Source organism: Amaranthus tricolor, chromosome 16, assembly GCF_026212465.1.
Source record: "Amaranthus tricolor cultivar Red isolate AtriRed21 chromosome 16, ASM2621246v1, whole genome shotgun sequence".
NCBI classification, from domain to species: Eukaryota; Viridiplantae; Streptophyta; class Magnoliopsida; order Caryophyllales; family Amaranthaceae; genus Amaranthus; species Amaranthus tricolor.
This window is the reverse complement of record NC_080062.1, coordinates 9261214-9278007: the sequence shown is the minus strand read 5'-3', so window position 1 is coordinate 9278007 and position 16794 is coordinate 9261214.

The window sequence follows — 16794 nt, the reverse complement described above, 5'->3', positions numbered from 1 at the left end:
GTGCCACCCCTAATGGGTAGGGTAGGGTGGCTAGCAGTCTTGGCAGCAACAATTAGAATCAACAAATGTAATTGGACCTCAAATGATATTTAAAAAGATCGCAAAAGCTGCTGCCGCCCATCTCGCTCGACCAGTCGAGCCACTATCACGTCCAACATCAGAAACTTCAAAAATTGGACAGAATGTGAAAATTAGCTCCGCTCGGCCCGAGCCATCTTGCTCAACCAGTCGAGCGATCTTCAGGATTGTGATACTCAGCTTCTGATCTCAAGTACATGCTCCTGGATTGCTCGAGCTACCTTGGCTCGAGGTCATTCTGGTCGAGTGGGTCTACTTTGGCTTCTTTTGGCTTGTTCTTATGGCTTGGCTCATGATGTTTCACTTCTTTGAGCCCTCGGCGTTTAGGTGAGTAATGTATGCAACAAAAGGGGCTAGTTTGTGCTCGGTGTTGATGATTAGATCTTGAAATGAAACCAACGCAACAAAACAAGCGTAAAATCCAATAAAACAATGCAATATCATATAGTTTCCTCATGCTAAACAAGCCACTTATAGGGGTAAGAATAAAGATAAAATGTAGCTAACAGGTATTAACGGTGGTAATGGGAATGAAAATTAATTTAATTTCGGTTAAAAAATCTCTTGGCTACCTTGATGGCTATACTTGTCCAACCTCAATCTCATTTTCTTCATAAATTTCATTCTAATGCATTATCATTGGAGATGTGGTATTAAGTGGTAATGGTAATTTGTAAACAAAAAACCTTTTATGATCAAAGTTTCATTACCATGGGAATGACATGGAACTTTTGATAAAATTTTACACTATAAATTATTCTCATTACCATCATTTATTACCACTAACCAAACACGTTGTTTAAGGTCATAATTGATACGTTTAAGGTCAAAATTGATTTCTTTTATGAGTTATAACTAATCATTAGATTAATCATTTTATATGTAATTGATCACTTTAAAGCCTAAATTAATTACTTTAACGTCGAAATTGAAAACTTAAAAAAAAACTGATTCATTTAAAATTATAAACTTATAAGTAGAAATTGATCACTTTAATGTCAAAATTAGTTATATTTAGATCAAAATTGAAAATTTTTAATTGATTTCTTTTAAAAGTTTTAACTGATCATTTAATTGATCACTTTGTATATAAATGAACACTTTAAGGTCTAAATTGATCAATTGTACGTTAAAATTGAAGCCTTTAAAATATTTGATTCATTTATAGGCCGTTTGGTTGGTGGTATTAAACGGTGGTAATAAAAATGAACACTAGTGTAATTTTGGTTGAAAAAATCTCTTGCTACCTTGATGGTCATGCTTATTCAACTTGAATTATTTCATTTTCTTCATAAATTTCATTCCAATGCATTACCATTGGGAGAAGTGGTATTAAGTGTTTAATGAAATTTATAAACAAAAGAATTTGATCAATTTAAGATGCTTTTGAAGATGAAGGCTTAGAAGTCATCTTTTTACCCTTTGTCAGAGCACTAATACATTTGAATGTTGAATTAAACTAAAAATGGTGAATTAAACATTTGAGAGCATAAAATGGATGCTACAATGTGGAAAAATCTTACAAAATAGTAAATTAAACGGAAATTAACTAAAATTTAACGAAAAATGCTACGGTAGTTAGATAGTACATAAATTGGATGCTACCATGTGGAAAATCTTACAAAAGTGCTATCACTAGCGTTTCATGAAAGTTGGATGCTTCCATGTGAAATTTCAATTAATAAAATTGAATTCTTATTATTTATTTTTGGAATTTGCACTATTTTTATTTTCCATTTTTTTGGGGGTAGGCCTATATGTACGATCTCAATATGAGACTATCTCGCAAGCTTTTGCGATTTTAATTAGCTCACAATCTTACCACGAGACGAAATCATATAATTAGTTTATTTCTTTAATTGAATAATGATAAGTGCAATTATTTGCACTTATTCATATCATTTTATACTCCTTAATGATGATTATTTTTAGTAATTTGGTGCTTATTTTGGTTATTCATGTTGATTCTGAGCGGTTTTGATCGTTTTTAAGCATAATTCTTATGGTTTTAATGTTGAGGAGTTTACTAAGGAGATTATTTCTCGCTTGAAGATGTTTTACAATGAAGATGGGTAAAAGAATTGAAAAAATGTTTAAAATACAAAAGTTTTGAGGTGAAAATTTGATATATGCTCACTCTTTTGGTTATAACTTTTGATAGAAAGATTGTATTAATGCAAAGTTTGTGGCATTGGAAAGTAGACTTCAAGATCTTTTCAACGGTATATTATATGTCCAATTCCGACAACCGAGAAACAAATGACAACTGTTTAAATTTCGCCAGCCAGAAGCAAAGCGACGTGTCGTTTCGATGGTTAATTTTTGGAACCACTATATAAAGTGGTAGTTACCTTTTTAAAGGGACAGTTTTTTTCTTTAGTTTTTCTGTATGGAATTTTGATTTTTCTCTTTTGTTTTTCCATGAATCTTGGTGATTGAACTCCATTGTTACACTTAATGTCCTTGCAATTTATTTTATGTTCTTCTCCATTAGTAAATTTTCTTTATTTATTGTTAATCATTTACTTTTGTGCATTGTAATCATTCATCATCTTCATGTTTAATTCTTCAATTAAGTCTTCATTCATCATGAATTACATATTTACCACCATGTCTAGTAAGTAGTTTTCTTCTTTAGGGTTAGGGTATAATCCCTAATTCGAAGCATGGGATGACATTTTATCGATTGATTGTGTGAAATTTGAGTCTATAATTAAATCTACGCTTAATGAATCTCGGTTTAAACATCCATATTAACCTTTTCAATAAAACGAAAGTTTGAGATTAGGACTAATTTAGGATGGAGTTATATTTAAGTTAAATTCCTACCAGTTTAGCCAATAAAACGGAAGTTTCTATTTTAATGGCTACTCTCCTTCATGAAATAATCTATGATTGTACTCATTGTTTTTCATCAATTTAATTTTGTTGGCCACCCTCTATCTTTTTCAATTTAATTTATGCCATTAAATCCACAGAGGAATTTTGTGTTATGATTCAATTTAAGTTTTTAAAATACTTTCTCCAAAATTTAGTATAATTTGAACATTGAATTTATAATTGTTCAATTTGATATTTTTATTCATTTATTTTTCAAGTAGATATTTTATTGGTTTTGCATTGGCCAAAATTTGAATTACTAAGCATATCTGAATTTCAACTTTCAGTTGGTATTTTTAGTAATAAGTACATACTTGACATACAATAAATTCCTACTTAACATACTCTTAACACCTATTTAACATATACTCTAAACACTTACTTGACAATTGACATACCCAAACACTATGTTTGGATAACAACTTTGAAGAGAAAAGAAAGGAAAGGAAGGGGAAGGGAGAGGAGGGAAAGGAAGGTAAAAATTTAGAAGGGAAGCAATTCTTGTTTGTTTAGGAGGGAAGTGAAGGAAATGAAGAAAAATGAGAGTTTTTCCTTTAAATCTTTCCAACTTTTGAAAAAATTAGCCTTAACAAAAATCATTCATCCAATCCCCTTAAATCCTTACCTTCTAAATCTTTTCCCTCTCATTTTGTTATCTAAACAAGAAATCCCTCATCCTTCTAAATTCTTTCCCTTCCTTTCCCTCCAATCCTTCAATCCAAACATAGTGTAAATACCTACTAACACATATCCTACACGTACTTGACAAACCACAAACCCTTGCCTAACATAACAAAATAAGCTGCGTGACATAACCTAAAAACCTACTTGACATACGCTAATCACCTACGTAACATACCATAAAACCTAACGTGACATACCTTAAGCACCTACCTGACACACCATAAACCCCTACTTGGCATACCCTAAACACCTCTACTTGACATACCATAAATCCCCACTTGACATACCATAAACCCTTACTTAACATATCATAAACACATACCATAAACTCCTACTTGTCATATTCTAAACACCTATTTGAAAACTCTAAATTCCTACTTGACATACCATAATCCTAGAAATTATTTTTTTTAAAAGCATACAACAACAAATTTATTTTTATTTTTCTAATGTTAAAATAGGTTGAGCTTCTTTTGGGAGACATCTCTCAAAAAGACCGTCTCTCACAAGATTTATTTGTACAATACCAATTTCCATAATTAATCATTAAGTTTTATTTAATTAGATTGGATTATACACTCATTTATTACATGAATCACCCTTGATCTTCAAGTATTCTCTAACTATACCTCATTTTAAAGTTATATATGAGATATTAAATTTATTACATGGTTATCAAATGTTACGGTAATAGATTATTATTTTATTGAAAAATAATTTTGTCTCAATTGAGATATGCACTAAATGTTATCCTAGTCTTTTCCTTTTCTTAGCCCTATATTCAGAAATATATATATATATATATATATATATATATATATATATATATATATATATATATATATATATATATATATATATATATATATATATATATAGGAAGGGGTTTGAAAATAAAAAGGATAGGAATAAATCTCATCTGTCAGATCTTAGATCAATAGTCCATCTTACATGCGGTTCAGAACATAAAATAAATTATGATGTTTTCTAAATTAATATGTGATACTTTCTTCATAAACATGTGTTACAAGATCTTTTGCTAAGATAACTTTTTTTAAACCGTGAGATCTTAATTAATCAACGGTAGCTATTCCTTCCTATACTTCCTATTTTCACACCCGTTCTTATTGGATCCCTCCCATATATATATATATATATATATATATATATATATATATATATGTATATTTATATATATATATATATATATATATATATATATATATATATATATATATATATATATATATATATATATATATATATTATGTAGAATAATCAAATACGTATGTGGTCTAGGTTTTTAAACTTTACAATCAAAATGAAAAAGGTGCGTATATATAGTTTTTTCATCTTTGTTTTTAGCTTTCTAATGACGAACTACAATTAACAATCAAAATTTAAAAACAATTTACTAAAAAACGTCAAATTACACAACTAAATTTAGTGGTTGACTAAACAGGCTAAGTTAAGGAAGCAACTAGACACAACTAATCCTTAATTTAAAAAAAAAAGGAGATATAATGATAGAGTAATTAAATTCCTAAGCCAATTTCCATAATATTATTTAAAAATATAAAGAATGCAAGCCATGAAGTTACTACTCAATGTTACTCTCTACAACTGATAATTCATATTTTAATGAATACATTTTATTCAATAAGAAAAAAGAATTGCTCCTATCTAGCATATCAAAGGAAATCTATTATAGATTTACCTTATATTGTGTTTGGGAATTATGATTTCATTTGAAAATCTAAATTGGTTGAAATTTAGTGTTTTACAAATTAAATTATTCAAATTTAGATTTGGGCCAATTCCACCCTTATAAAAAAGGTACGTCATTCGTTTCTTTTTGTTTGTCCACTTTACTCTTTGTACGCATTTTAAAGCAAATTTTGAGTTTCAGTATCTCTAAATAAGGTTTAAAAATCTAATAATTATATATTAAAGAACTTTGCATCAAGACAAATCAAACAAGATCCCAAATCAATATATTTTATCTTTAATATATACTTTAAAATTCTAATTTAATTTTCTCTTTGCTAAAGTAGAAATACTTAAAGTGGACAAACAAAAGAAAACAAAGAGAATAGTTAAAGTTGAGAGTTTGAGAATGACTACTTAAACCTTATCATTCTCAAATTCTTTAATTATGATTTTATAATTGAAATTCATAATTATTTGAAATGACTTTGTTGTTTCAAAATACAAACTTAAATTTTTTTCCATTATTATATTATTATAAGCTACTAAGAAAATTTATTTTGGTAAAACATACAACAAGGTAACAAGAAAAGTAATTAGTGGGGAATGAGAAAGAAAGGTTTTCCAAAAAAAAAACATTAAATAGTGCAAAATATATATGGAGAAGTAAATACGAATATTAAAACATGTGTAGGGGCAACAATGGATCTTTCAATCACAATTAGTCTTTATCAAAGCTTATTCCTAAGCCCCTTTCTCTTTGCGGTGGTCTTAGATGAGATAACTTGATCAATACTAAGAAATTTTCCATGGTGCATGTTATTTGCTCATGGCATAGTTTTGGTATATGCGATCAAGTAGGGGATAAATGCTAAGTTAAAACGATGGAAAAAAAGAGTTCGAGTTATGAGGATTCGATTAAGTTGAATAAGACAAGGTACATAAAGTATAAGTATAGCACAAACGAGATGATGACAGGCACTATAAAACTATTAAAGAAAGAATCGCTCCAAGTGGATGCTTTAAAGACGTTGGGTCCATATTTCAAAGCAGTGTGGATATCCAACAAAGTGTGACCCACTGAATTAAATAAAGTGTGTCTACAAGGATATCATGTGATCAAGGTGTGCCCTTAAAGTTAAAGGATTTCTCGAATGATCGTTAGTCTAACACTACTATATGGATTAAAATGTAAGGGTTTTAGAAAAGACTATAGTAGGAAGATGGGAGTAGTGAAAATTTGAATGCTTTGATGGATGAGAGGATATACCTTGGGGGATAAAATTCGAAATGAAGATAGAAGAAATGATTTAGAAATTGAATATATTAAGAAAGAGATGAAAGAGAATCGTTTAAGATGTAGCTTTGGTTTGTGCAAAGATTCGGTATTAACGAATCGATGTAAAGATATATGAAAAGTTGAAGCTCATCGGACATAGAAAGAGGGCGAGGTAGATTGAAGATGACTTGGAGGGCGGAATTAAAAATGATATGAATAATTTAGAATTACAAGTATGTAAGAAAATTAAAATGAATGAAAAAGAAATACACGTAGACAACCATTGAAACTGATACATTGATTCTTAAAAAAAACCGATATATTAATTTATATAGTCGACTCTAATATTTTGAGATTATTGTATTAAGTAAATTTCAAAACAAAAGAGCTATCAAGTAGAATTACATTGTTGCATTGAGTAGAAGAAATCTTTTGTTAGATTATTTTTGAATGAAAATTTATATATGATTTTGTGAATTCATAAGAAAACCACAAAGGTCTTCAAGATAAAAAAAAATAAACTTAATCCACTCCTCTTTTTCTTTGTCTGTTTTTTGCTTTAAGGGCAAAGATCAACAACATTAGGGATATTACGCGAAATGATTTTGCTTCATTTACTATTATTATTTTTAAATATGACTCAACAAGTATAATTTATTTCTTTTAATTATTGTGTCATTTATTGATGAACAATCTAAATAAAACAACTTTCATCAAAGATATTTGATCGATTGACTAGACATTCACAGGCATACGCTAAATTCAAAGGCTGGACAATAGATGGACAACTAGTCTTTGTCAATTGACCTAATTGTTTTTCTTTCAATCATAATCATAGGCATAGAGAATAGGGACGATAAATTTTAGTCACATTTTGTAAATGTACTGTGAAAATAAATTTAAAGATCTGACATTTACCTAATTTTGTAATTGAATATGACTTGATTCTACTTCAAAATAAATTTAAAATTATATAAAATCAATGTAAATATAAAACCCGATTTTGATTTTATTCGAAACATGTAATTCAAAATTAACGTAACAACTCAAATGATGGGGCAATCCATTGTTTTTATGATTTACTTATAGTATTAGATTGTTGAGAGTAAATTTCAATAAGTTTCTGTTATGGTTCTTTGGTTAGAGGAATGACTAGTTATATTAGATTGTTGAGAGTTCAAATGCTTAATTGAGCAATGTATATGAAACAAAAGGAGTAGGGTGCAAGAGTAGAGTTCTCGTTCGAGAACACAATGTGCTTGTTTAAATCGCTCGCTCGAGCACTGCATGCTTTTTTAACATTATGTTGTACATTTATTTAAATACAATATTTAAAAAATAATCAATAAATATATCAAATTCATAATTAACTTGCTAGCAGACAAAAATAAAAATGCGCCCAATAGGCATGCAGGCCATTCAAACACGATCTAGTTTAGGCATAGAACGACACAACACGCCACTATTCTTGGCACGACATATGGTTTTTGGCCTAACGTGACATAATATTCATGATTACACCTCATTTCAGATGGTCAAACATAGTACTACACAAACACAACATTATTCATGGCATAACTTGATATGTTACGATTTCATAGAAAATACAACGAATACAACGTGTGAACGATCCAACACGAATCACGATCCGATCATAGTCACTAGAAGGTGAATCGATGTTTTTATTTTGGTAATGCACCATTATATTTTTGCTGACCACAAATATATCCATCAAACAGTTTTACCAATGACAAAATTCACCGTCACAATTTCAATAATGTTTTTTGGTAATAAAAATAGCTTTTGGGAGGCAACAAAAAACAGCTTCAGCTGATTCAATCTAACCTATAACTCTAAAGGCTATAACCTATGCCATGTAATCTTGCCTTACTAGGCATTTATTGAGATGCAAAACCTAATATTCCGACGACACATTTTTTGTACTCCTAATAGGTTGGAGTAGAATTTAAAAAGTTGCATGAGTGAATAAAATATATAATCTTTTCAAAACTTAAAAAAATCATATAATTTGATTAACCAAAACTAAGTACAATTCAATTCGACTCGAAATAATTTAAATATTTACAAGCAGATAAAAATTAAAGTTAATTAAACTGGAGACATAAAAGATACGTTATTTGTGTATGGATAAGAAGTAAAAAAAGTGTGGATTATGATAAAAAAATATAAAAATATAATAAATTCTAAATGGCAGATTATAAAATGAAAAATGTAACAAATTAGGTGGTGGAAGGAACTGGCAAATAGTTTTATCGAAGGGGGTGTTGGGTGGGGAGTCATTGGGAGGTTATCAACAATGTAGTTGTGATAGGGTGGTGGTCAACAATTGAGGTTCGGACTGGGTGGTTAACAAGTATAGAGCGGTGTTTGTTTTAATTTTATTTTGTTTTAATTGTGGGTCATTAGAATAATGAGATGTGTTTTTTTAAACTCTTGTACAAGTTACTAACAATTCAAGTGCATTATTATCAAATTGTCTCTAAAATTGAGATTTTAAATATTAATCTGAAATTAGAAGTTTTAGAATTAGATAGGGAAAATATTTAAATACAACTTTCAAAAAAAAACAAAAAAAAAAATTTCATGAGACAACTTATCTTATACATCACACTAGTCAAGTCATCAAAAGATACACAGTAAAGTTTATCCAACATTTATTTCCAAACCTTATCTAACTAATAATTGATCATATCTATCTTCAATTTTTCTTTAATTCTTTCTATTTTTTCTAAGTTCGTACACAAACGGTGGTTCCATGTTTGAAATATTGTTCATATTTGTTCTTCTCTAGCTTACTGGGGCCTTCCATATATTTTCATAGAAATTGACATTTATATTTTATACGTCTAAATATATTTGTACAGTAAATAGTTATTTCAAATGGACAAAATGTAGGCAAAAATTAATAATTATAAGATTGGTAAAGAGTCATGCTATCAATTATAGTGCCGACATATAATTCTATAATGACATACTCGGTACTTGCGAAAGTAGATTAAGACCTTGTCTTTTTAATTCTTTGTTAATTTTAGTCTTTTTCATTTATGGTGGAGAATTGAGTGATTGTAAGAATTACTACTACAAGATTTTTGGTTAATGTCAAAGGGGTGGTATGATTGTCTCATCCCAAAAAGAGTAATTTTTTATTATTTAAAATCTGACTAAAAATTCTGAAATACTTGTTATATTATAGTTGTTAGTATTATTTATTGTTTAAGTTTATTTTATATATTTTGGCTAATGTGTAAGAAAAAATTTAGTTAAGTGGAATTTTATTTGAATCGTCTAAGCATATACTTTCATAATATTAAATTTTTATAATTATTAGATGTAGACAAATCCATAGTAAATGATCAAAATAACATATGAAATTGCGTACAAAATCAAATGTAGCAAGTATAATATAACGGAGGAAGTAATAACAAGAGATTCATCATATACAAATTAAAAATAAAAAAAGTTGAATAGTTTGTTTAAGAAATGAATGTGCGCAATTCAAATAGCCAAGAATACAAGTAATTCAATTGTTACAAATTTAAAGGAGATTTTCTACTAAAATTAATTGGTAATAATAGAAGTTATTTCTCAAGTTTAAAAGTGGTATACTTTATTCTCTTTCTGCAATATGAGACAAGTCATGTATAAACTATTATTGTCACTCCAACACTCTCTATAACATGTGAGTGTCTTTAAAATTTTAACCCACTAGAGGGTTACAAACCGATTGAGATTGAATATCTAATTAAAGCCTTTTAACTAGTTTAAGATCAAATATCCAATTTTAAAGGTTCAAAATCAAATTGAACTCTGATACTGTGTTATAATTTTAGAAATGGGCCTAGGCAGCCAAAACAAAGAGAGAAAGATGTAATTTACTTGCAAATTTAAAGGAGATTTATTATTAAAATCAAGAGGTAGTAATAAAAGTTGTTCCTCAAGCTTATAAAATAGTAAAGTCTCTTGTCTTTCTTGTGAGACAACTCATCATACGTGGACAACAATTGACACATCAACATGATTTTTGTAACATATACTAACTCCGACCTTCATGTCTTGCACTAAATATTCCACTTAAAATTAGAGATGAATGAGACTCTAACCGTCTTGTGATACTCGAACGAGTGCACTCTTGCTCGTATGACTAGTCACTTATGACTCCATTGTTCTTGACACTACATCATCATGGCATAGCTCCTCCTTTGCATTCCCTTCATGAATTAGGAAAAGGCCAGCATTGTAATCAAAATCACCACCAAACATGATTGATTTGGTTCTTGTATCTAATGTAGTTTTTAACCCAACAAATAAATATATTTATGTCATAACTATATATTATCCTAATAAACCCAGTATAAAATGAGTATGTTTTAACTTTTGATCAACATTCCTTTGATAAATACACCCTAAATTGTAGGGGGAAATGATGGAAGTTGTTGTCAATTTCATAGAATTTTGGACTTTAGGCAAAACATGTCGACTTGTATCATCTTTGTCTTAATGGTAAGGCTTCTACCTTTGTCTTTCGTATCTCATTCATTATTTATTTTCCTTTGTGGAGGGAATTTAAGATGAGAGGGACTGATCCTCTATGTCATTCGTACATGAAAGCGAAATGCGCAACTAGACAGTGATATAATATATAACATATTTTGGAGTCTTAAGTACTCTAAGCTTATGCTTTTAATTGAATTTGTTTCTTCAAATAGTATTAAAAGTCAGCGTGACAAAAGGAATTGGTTCGAATTTCAACCACCCTTCATTTAAAGTAGAATATTAAGCGCCAAGTATAAGGAGGGTCTGTGCTGCATCAACACTTTTAGCTCAAAAGACACTCATGTGAAGGGACGTGTAAGAGTATATAACAGATCCTGCAGTCTCAAATATCAGCTTAAGTTTATGGTTGAGTTGGTTCCTTGAAACGTGATCTCTTGTCACATTAACTTTTAATACCATGTTAAGAAACCAACTCAGTCAAAAGCTTAAGGTTATGATTGAGGCGTAATGATATGTTATATACATTAATGTATAGTGTTCTCTACGTTTTTTTGAGTTTGCACAAAAAAAATTTAAATATGTATGAGTTTTTTTTAATCTAATAATAATGTAAATTGAATGTGATGGATAAAGTAGTAAATAGTAATGGACCACTTTCTCTAAAATAATTGATGGACTTAATTTTCCAACTTCACTTTGGAGATAATTAAATTAATAAGGCTTTCTGTTTCTTTCGAAACGGTCCATTTTTTAGTTCCTTCCTTTGTTGAATTCTTAAACCTTCCTAGATGTCTAATTTTCTCTTGTTAGAAGGATTGCCGACCAATCTTGTTAGATTGGTAACAAGACTTTTAGCTTGTAATCTTGAGAACATTCATTTGATTCTCTATTCGAGGCTTTTTAGTATTCTACGCTATTATAAGTCAATATGATAGATTTGTTATAGGTTGAATTTTCATTTACTTTTCTTTTCAAGTGAAATATTTAGTGTCATATATGAGGAGGAGACGCGCTCCATTCACATTTCAATTCAAAGGGTTCACTTAACTATTTAAAATAACGAATAAATTATTTTACGATGATAGCTATCGGTTTTATTTAAGTTTTAAACTTGCAAATTATAGAAATATATACTTCATTGTATTTTAATTCATTATAAATTTCATTATTTTCTTATTTTTCTTTTCAAGGTAAAGAATTTACTAGAATATGATAGTACCGACTTGACAAACTCATTGTGACTTAGAGATCATGTCATAAGGCAACAATACTTAAATTACTATGTAAAATACAAGACATCATTTGAAAAAAGTGATATATACTCTAACGAAAATATAACTGGTATATATACTTTTGAAATATTATAAGTTGCCAACTTATTATTCAATTTGAAATCACTTTTTAGCTATTATTTGCTTTTCTATAATTTGCTTTATAATTTTTGTTAGTATTCTAATGATTTCATTTTCTTTGATGCTATAAGTAATATTTGATTTATATTTGGTATTGAACCTTGGTTGAATATGGTCAACATAACCTATATGTTTTTTATTTTGTTGTTAAGGATGGTACCTTTTTGGAAAAAAATTATCCTTTTCAATAGCTAAGTCGCAGCAATATGAGAGTTGCAACAAATGAATATAAAAATCTTCATGTCAGAAGCAAAAGTACTTATGCGCAAAAGTGTTTGTGCCAATGCATGTCGTTAAGGAAGTGCAACCAATGCAATATACTCTTTTCTTGCCTGGCCCTGTGCCGGAGGAAGTGATTCCAATATTAGTGTTTTTAAAACAAGACTAGTTGCAAAAGGGTTACAAACAAGTTCATTGTATAGACTATCATGAAATATTTTCTCTAATAGTGATACTTAAACCCTTTGGATACTCTTAGCGATTGTTGCATCCTATGATTATGAAATTTGGCATATGGATGCCAAAACAACTCTTTTGAATAGCTTATGATGTGCATGCTTTAATAGTATGTACGTTTTAAATGTCCATTTAAGGACTGGAGCATGCATCTTGAAGCTGGAATAGCAATCAAACAAATTGTTTTTCTAAATAATAATGATGAAACTTGTGTTTACAAGAAGCCTAATGGGAGTGGGAGTAGCATTCTCTTCTTGATTTTATATGTAGATAACATATTGCTCATAGGTAATGATATTCACTAGTTTGAATCGCTTGATTAAGCAATGGCTAAAGAACTGTTTCTCTACAGAAGACCTTGGAGAAGTTATGTACCTATAGGGGATCAAAATCTATAGAAATAGGTCTAAACGATGGATTTGATATCGTCAAAGAACTTATATTGATAAAGTTCTCACTAGGTTCAACATGGAAAACTCAAAGAGAGGATTCATCCCCGTGCAGCATGGTTTGTCGCTTATCAAGGCTGAATATTTATAAGACATCAATGGAATTAAGAGGATGGGTAATGTATATCTGATAGTATGCGAAAGTCATGCGAATAACAATATTGTCAATCATACAAAGGTTTGAGATTCATACATATAAGACTGTGGTATTAATTGTGTATTATTCTCAAATTAGTCAAATAAAGATTTAAAAACACTTGAATATGTTTATTTATGTTAATTATTAGAGTGTATTTTCTTATTTAATCATCGCTTGATGTTTACAAAAATATTCAAAGTATTTTATAACATTCAATAGGTTGGTCAAATATATAATTTGATGAATAAAACCCTATTAAATGAACAAAGTTATTCAAAGTATTATTATTCGCAAGTCTTCATACTCGCGACGCACTGGCATTCCGTCCCCAAAAGCGTCGCAATCTTAGAAAAAGTTGCTACAATTTTTGGGTACATTGTCATTGCCGTTGCAAAGTTTTAATTCCCGTGACAAAATGTTTGATCATTGCTATTTTTGTTGCAATTTTTAAAAACACATAGCAGTCAATTTGCCTTCACAATTTTATCGTTACTATTTCTACGTTTCCTTGTAGTGCAATTTTCGGTCGTTAGAAACCAATATCATAAGTTCATTTTATAATTCAAATAACGATAAAACTTACATGCTTAAAGAATAAAATAAAAGAGGCGATTATATTCAATTGCACAGGCTTTAAGTATTTGAGGAAGAACAAAAAGTTACAACCGGAGAAAGTAGAGAGCGTTACTAGGGTTCTTGGACCGGTTTGGCATTTCTTGAATTGTTTAATTTTGGAAAAAGAAAATACTAAATGACCTATTGAGAGACGACTCTCCAGAAGACCAAGCCTACTAATATTTTACAATTTTGAAAAAACTTCAACATGTTAAAGTTAGTGTTTTACTCTATTGATGTTGGTATTTTAATTTAGAGTTTTTGGACGCACTTTTTAATCTGTTTAAATCTATTGAATTTGGTGTTTTAACCTATTAAAGTTGGTATTTTAACCTATTTGAGTTGGCATTTTGACCTATTAAAGTTGGTGTTTTAACCTGTTAAGTTGGTGTTTTAACTTATTAAGTTGTTAATCTATTAAAGTTGGAATTTTAACCTATTGAAGTTGCTATTTTAACCTAGAGAAGTTGGTATTTAACCTAATAAAGCTGGTGGTTTAACCTTTTGTAGTTGGTTAAAACACCAATTTTAAAATACCAATTTCAACAGGTTAAAATAGAAACTTTAAAATACTAATTTCAATAAGTTAAAATATCAACTTCGACAGGTTAAGCACCAACTTTGATTGCTTAAAATACCAACTAAAATAAGCCAAAATAACAACTTAAGAAGCATAAAAGACCAACTTAAACATGTTTAATATCGTTTTTAACAGGTTAAAATACCAACTTTAATATGTTAACAGCTTAACAGCTTAAAACACCACTCCAAATAGGTTAAAATAACAACTTTAATAGGCAAAACCACCAACTCGAATAGGTTAAAATATAACCTTCAATGGGTTAAAATACTAATTTTAATATGTTAAAACCCCAACTTAAATAAATTAAAAATACTAATTTAAGCTGCATAAAACACCAACTTAAACATGTTAAAATACCAACTTCAACAGTTAAAAATAACAACTTTAATATGTTACAATATCAACTTCAATAAATTAACAACTTAACATGTTAAAACACCAACTCCACATAGATTTAAAATACCAACTTTTATAGGTTAAAACGCAAACTCGAACAGTTTAAAATATTAACTACAATAGTTTAAAACACCAACTTCAATATGTTAAGGTTAAAAAACATGTCTTTATTTTTAAGTTTAATTTTTTTTTTTTTGTAATAATAAATTAAGCCGGTCGAAATAAACGCGTCTCATAAAAAGATAATGTTTTTGATAATTTGTGATTGACCTAAGTTTTCTTAATTTATAGATTCTAGAATGGAAAAACCCTTCCCATGGCTTTATGGGCATCACGGTTAGGGGGAATTTTTATCTCTTAAAACATTAGGAAATGAAATTATCCACGTAATCTAATACAATTAATTTCTTACATTATCATTAATTTTATTACATTTTTGCTTTGTTTATACGTTCACAATCTCTTATATATAGTTTCATCTATAAATCAAATCACTCTATTCATCTCATCCACAAACAAAATGATATCTTTTATTCATTTGTTTGCCTTATTATCATGATTATAAAAATTCTGATCCTAAATATAATTCTACAATCGCATCATCCAAAAATAGATGATTCTAGGATCATATAATCAAACACTTCAATCCTCAAAGGGTAGTTTCAATTGTAAAGTATTTTTATGTAATCCAGATGTACCTTATGTATAAAATGTATACCTTAAATAATTAAATCAACACCGCTATAAAATTCAAGTTTTCTTAATTAGTAGTTTAAAATAATTATTAAAAGAATTCTTTTTCAAACTTAATATATAAAGTCAAATAAGTTTTTATTTACACCTTAAAACTTAAAAATAGAAACAATTATAATTGATAATCACTTAACCACATATTAATGGTAGAATCACATGCTCCTACGATCTGATTCTACCAATTTCGATTCTACCGTTTTAACGATTTTAACTAGGTAGAATCTCTATTCTAACGACATTCCCACTAACTATATACTAATGCAAAATTAGTAGTTATAGTGTACACCTGAACCACAACATATAGTGTTTTTTTGAATTTTAAAAAAAGACACATTGTATGTTGCGGTTTCACCAGAACCGCAGTATATAGTGTATTTTTTTTTAAACCGCAGTATTTAGAAAAGCATATTTGCTGCTATCACTAATGCTTGGGGTCAAAACCAGAGCATATGGTGGTCAAAAAATCGCAGCATTTGAGGTTATTTCCACTAGTGTGTTACAAAAACTTAGGGAAGTTCTATGAGGGGACCTTGAGTTTTTGCTTTTCCACAAATGTTTTTTAAAATCCACGTTAATTTGAGATTTTAATTTTTCCGTGTCGTAGACAAAATGTTAAGTTTTTTTGTTAAATCACGTATTTATTTCTACTAGATTTCGAAATATGTAGTTGATAAGGGTTATTATGACGTTTGTTTATTTGAAAATGTCATTATGTATTTATATTGGGTAAAAATAGCATAAAGTTACCAAAAATAAACATCCCTTTTGTCTATCATGTGAAAAGTTGGAATGTCAAGGTCACCACGTAGATTAAAAAAATATTTGTCTACCACGTGGAAAAGCAAAAA